Consider the following 5401-nt stretch of genomic DNA (forward strand, 5'->3'; position numbering starts at 1 on the left):
CTCGTGGTGGCCGTGACGTGATTATGGAGTTGTGACCTGTGTGTCAGGTTCACGTATTTCTTGGGAAGGCATGTGTTGCCGTGTGTGTGATCGATATCCTCGTGTACTATGAAATTGGTGGTTTTGTTGGCGGTTTGTCGGCGGATGGGGACGACGGTCCTCGGGGGGAAAAGGTTGGACTTGGTTGTACAGGGGTCCTGGAGGTAATGGTTGGAAAGAAGATACAAGGTTGGGGGTAGCCATAAGGTTGGAACCGGGCATAAGGAAGGCATATCAACTCGTGATGGGTGATGTCACGAGGGCTTGTGTAGCCATTGTGGTGAGTTCTTCTCTTATGACGTGTGTAGTCACAAAGGCATGTGTTGCCGTAGCATGTGTTACCGTTGGGTGAGTCATGTTCCTTTGCGTTGTGCTTGTCGTATTTTGATCTATTGAGTGATGATAGATCATGCCTTGACTCTTCTTGTGAGGCATGTTGTTCCTTGTGGTCTTGGGATGTGTTCCCATGTTGTTGTTGAGAGTGATGAGTCTTGCGTTGAATATTGCTCTTGGTTTTGTACTTATATACTTACATATTCCGTTTTGAAAATGGCTTTACAACTTATATCTATCTATGTATGATATTTCACATGTATCGGTGGGTTACCAGCATTATTCGCTGACCGGGCATCGTCCCATGTTTTATTGTGTTCTTTCAGGTGATGTTTAGGCGAGTGCGCAGTCTAGTGCCTGTTAGCATAGCTTTTCCCGTTGGTTTTATGGCCTGTGTGCCGCTTTAGTTATAGACTTTGGAGACTTTTGGATAGTTGTAAACAATGCAGATTTCGCCGTAGCGTTCATCTTTGTTGGTGAACGTGGCGTAACACCCCATGACTTGGATTTATATTTATCTAGTTATCTTTTAGTCTTCCGCTGTGTTTGTTGTTTAGTTGTGTTATCTGCATGTTTTAAGGTTTTAATTAGCCTGTTTTAGGGGTGTTACAGTTAGTATCACAGCCTAGGTTTGAGCCTAGGAAGGAGTTAAGTCTAGACTTTCTAAGTGGCTAAGTGCGGTTTGAGACCTTTAAGCGACCTTAAGAATCTAAGTGTTAGGCTTAGGACTCTAGGTTGCGCGGTGAGCTGAGTGTTGCTTTCTGTTTTTTGCTTGTTTGTTATCTTTTGGTAACCGCGTTGTTGTTGTAGAAGTTTGCGATGCCTCCTCGTCCCCGAGCTCGCACCACGGAAACCCCGACAAACGAGCAGCTCGCTCAGAATCTCCATCAGCTGACACAGACAATGCAGACGCTCAGTGAAACCTTGCTAAACAACAATCACGCTGTGCCGCCTCCTCCACCTGCTGGGCACCGTGATATAGGTCGCTTGGTGTCGGGGCATAGGCCGCCAACCTTCGCCGGTGAGGAAGACCCGGTAGTCTTGGAGGAATGGTTAAGGGTGTTCGACAAGATCTTCACCGTTGTGGGTTGCCCCGAAGAGAGAAGAGTAGAACTGGCAACGTTCTACTTTTGCCAAGAAGCGGATCTGTGGTGGGTCCATGAAGGTCCAACCCTCCTTGAAGAGCCTGAGTTTGGTTGGGCCGCGCTGAAGGACAGGATGCGCGAGAGGTTTTACCCAGCGCATGTGCGAGCCGCCATGTTTGATGAGTTCCTTCACCTGCAGCAAGGATCGCTGTCTGTGGTCGAGTACCACAAGAAGTTTTTGGAGCTAGCGCGCTTTGCTCGGATGCTTGTGCCTACGGAGCTTGCTAAAGTTGAAAGATTCGTTGCCGGTGTGAATTATGAGGCACGAAAAACGTTGACAGTGAGTAGGCCAAGTTCCCTTATGGATGCGTATCTGAGTGCAGCGGATCTGTATCGCGTTCAAAAGCTTCAGAGGGGATCGTACGAGTTAGCCAGGAAGAGGGTTGAGAGCGGAGGTTCTTCCACCTTCAAGAAGCCCCGACCGAGTTTTCAAGCCAAGAACGTGTCATCTTCGCCTCAAGGACCTAACAGAATGGAGCATTGGGATCAAGCAAAGATGGTTGGTTGCCATAGATGTGGGAAGGCGCACGCGGGCCAAGATTGCAATGGCCAAGCGTTCCGGTGCTACCGATGTGGAGATCGTGGTCACAAAGTCGCGGAGTGTCCCCAGCAAGCTAGTCAGAGAGCGTTGCCGCTGCCCCCAGGAGTCGGAGGAGCATCGGGTGGTAGTTCGGGTCGTGGAATAGTTGGAGCTAGGCCACCTGGGAGGGTCTTCGTGATGGCGCGATCGCAGGTTGAGTCTGAGGGATGGTGGAAGAAGAGCTGGCAGGTAGTCCTTTCCTAGCCTATCCTTGTTTTTCGCGAGTATCGTGTTCTTTGTTGTCTTGAGTGTTACCTTGTGTTTCGTTGTTGTCTATATGAGTTACTTGGCAATCCTTGGCATGCTTTTCTTTGGTAATGATTTTCTTGGAGTTAGGTGTAAGCTCTTCTTGTTAAGTGGCGTCCCTAGCTTTGCAAATAAGTTTCATTGTGAAGTTGGCTATCCATATTGGGAATGAGTGTGCTTGGGTTAATCCTACAATCCTTGTATCCGGTCATTCTTGTAACTATCCTTTTTGAGAGATCCTTTAAAATTTTCCTAAGTATTCTTTGAAAATTGAAATTAGTAAATCCATACAAAAATCATTCCTTGTGTAGCTTAAAAGCCAAGCCAAAATGTCTAATTATAATCCTTGAGTTTTGAACCCAGGCTTATTCTTTATCAACCCAACATCTAAACCACTTGAACTAATTATCTTCCTTAAAACTTATTCAATTTTAATTCCATCTAAACCATAAATTTCCACTTTACCCAAATCCCCAAATTAAATCATCTTTTTCCCAAATTTTTCCCACAATCCCTAAATTCCCAATTTCTTCCCTTCTTCTTCTCTCTACCCGTGACCACCGAAACCCCCCCCCCCCCCCCAACTCGTCGCCACCGCATGCAGCCTTTCGCACCACCGCCGACGCAGCAGCAGCCGCCACCGTTTCGCCGACCGCCGCCTGCCGAAGCCTCGCCGGGGCTGCCCTGTTCGCCGAGAGCCGAGAAAGAAGCAGCAAGAGGGAGAGAGAACCGTGGGGAGTGAGTGAAGAGAAGAGGAAAGTTGTGGGCATCTTTTTGTTGAGCTTTGGGTCATCTCCTACCATGCCTAGAAGGTCAAGCCTAGCTAGAAAAGCGGAATGGGTGAATGCCCATAACCTCGTTCTTGAAGGTAAAACTTTCGATCCAGAATATTTTCCTAGTTCTTTGTTGGATATGCTTAGATTCCAGGGTTTGTTGGATGGGTTTCTCGCCATAAGGGCCGAGACTTACCCGAGTTTGGTTAAGGAATTTTATCGTCACATGGTTGTGACAAAGGAAGGTGATAAGCTTGAGATCACTTCTAAAGTGAGAGGTGTGAAGGTTATGTTGTCTGAAAAGAGGCTGGCTCAGCTTTTGAGTTTGACTGCTTCGGGAGTTGCTCAGTATAGTGGTCATTCTTGGATTAGTACGGATACCATGGGGTACCGGGACTATTTAAGTTATCTGTTGGGCCGTACGAGTAGTTTCACTCAAGCTTCAAGGCCGGAGAAAAAGTGGTTGTCTGTGGAACAGAGAATCTTGGTTATGTTGGTATCGGATTGTTTGTTGCCTAATAACAACAAAAGCAGTTTGTTGGGAAAGTTGGAGTGCACCTTTGCCTTTTGCCTCAAGAATATGGTTAAGTTCAACTTGCCAGCTTTGATGTTGCAACACATGGTTTTCTATCGGGATCACAATCGGAAAAGCCTACCGTGCGGGATGGTGTTGAGCTGGATTTTGGTTAGAAAAGGTGTAAGTGTGGATGGTTGTCTCCCGAAGGCCGTGGGAAAGATGGTGTTGGACGCCACCAATCTTCGGAGTTATAATCTGTTTCAATTGGAAGATGGTGACTACATCACGCTTGAAGAAGTGGCAAGGAAAGCACCTAAAGAAAGAGCAGAGTTGGCAACCGAGCTGGGAATCCATGCCGGGAAGTTGAGCCTCGCCGTTCAGAGTTTGGGAGGTGATGAGGAAGCCGAAGATGAAGCCGATCGTGAGGATGTGGTGGGAGCACCGGAAGCTGCCGAAGCTGAAGAAAGTGATTCGGATAGTGAGGAGAACGGAGAAGGAAAGAAGCTCGCACGAAGAGGGAGCATGATGCCATGGCACATGAGGAGCGCGTGGTCGCCTTGCTTCGCCAGCAAAACCGCATGATCGAGGAGGGTTTCGCCTTTATGAAGACGCAGTTCGTTGCCGTGCATCAGAGGCTAGGTCAGATTGAGGCCAGTTCGAGCCGCAGAGACGAAGACGAAGAGGAGTCTGAGGAAGCCGAGGAGTCTGAAGAGGCCGAGGAGTCGGAGAGTGAGGAGTTCTAGCTTGTGTTGTGGTAATCCCGTTCGCCTTTTTCCTTGTTGTTGTTTCCTTTTAGCCGTTGTTAGTTTGGTGGTAGTTTGTTGCTTGCCTTGTGTGCTTGCTTGCTTAGCTTGTTGCCTTGTTTTTTAGATAGCTTAGTAGTTGGTGTTGGGAGTTAGTTGTCTAGTTCTTAGTTGTTGTCTAGAAGTTGATGTTTGTGTTGGGGCTAGAGTTCTTGATGTTCAATCCATCCGTTTGTTAAACCCTTGTCAATCCTTGATTTATTATGCCTTCATTCTTGTTTTGAAACTCTTGTGAGATCTTTTGAGTTTTGACCACAAGAGCTTGTTTTTGAACCTCTTGTCACAATGTTGTTTCCTATCGCCGTTTGCTTTTAATTCGTCGTACCCAAGCTTCGGGGACGAAGCTTCTTTGAAGGGGGAGAGGATGTGACACCCCGAAATCCAAATTCAATCAATGGATTAATTGAGTAATTAATCCTATTTCAATTAGTGAATTAATTCCTAAAATCCTGAAAATTCAATACTTGGGGACTAGTAATTGACTAGTCAACCCCAAAGTCAAAGTTGTACCTTGAGCTTTGTAAGGAGTTCCCTTGTTCCTTACACCTCCTAATGTTAGTAAGGGAATTCTTAACCTTTCACATGGTGTTAGTATTGTAACCTAACCTAGTAGACCATCTTCATTCTATCCCTACACTTTTCTAAATCTAGCTCCACCTTCTCTCTAAAAGGTGGGTAACTTTTCTTCCAAGCCAAGTTGGAACCTTGCCAAAACTTCAAGAGTTGCTTCCAAGATTCAACCTTTCTTATATTTGGGCATCTAGGAGGGTAAGATCTAAGTTCATCTTGTGTTTTTGGTTTTATCTAAGGTGACTTTTCTTAAAGCTAGGATCTTTATGATCTTTTGGTTTGTTCTTGAAGTGGGTTTGGAAAGTGAGCCTCGTGAGGAGCTTGTTGAGGTGTAAAGTGAAGTCTTTAGTCTACAAGAGGTAACCCATGCTCTACAAAATCTATTTTGCTTACTT

Source organism: Ipomoea nil, unplaced genomic scaffold (assembly GCF_001879475.1).
Source record: "Ipomoea nil cultivar Tokyo-kokei standard unplaced genomic scaffold, Asagao_1.1 scaffold3030, whole genome shotgun sequence".
Lineage (NCBI taxonomy): Eukaryota > Viridiplantae > Streptophyta > Magnoliopsida > Solanales > Convolvulaceae > Ipomoea > Ipomoea nil.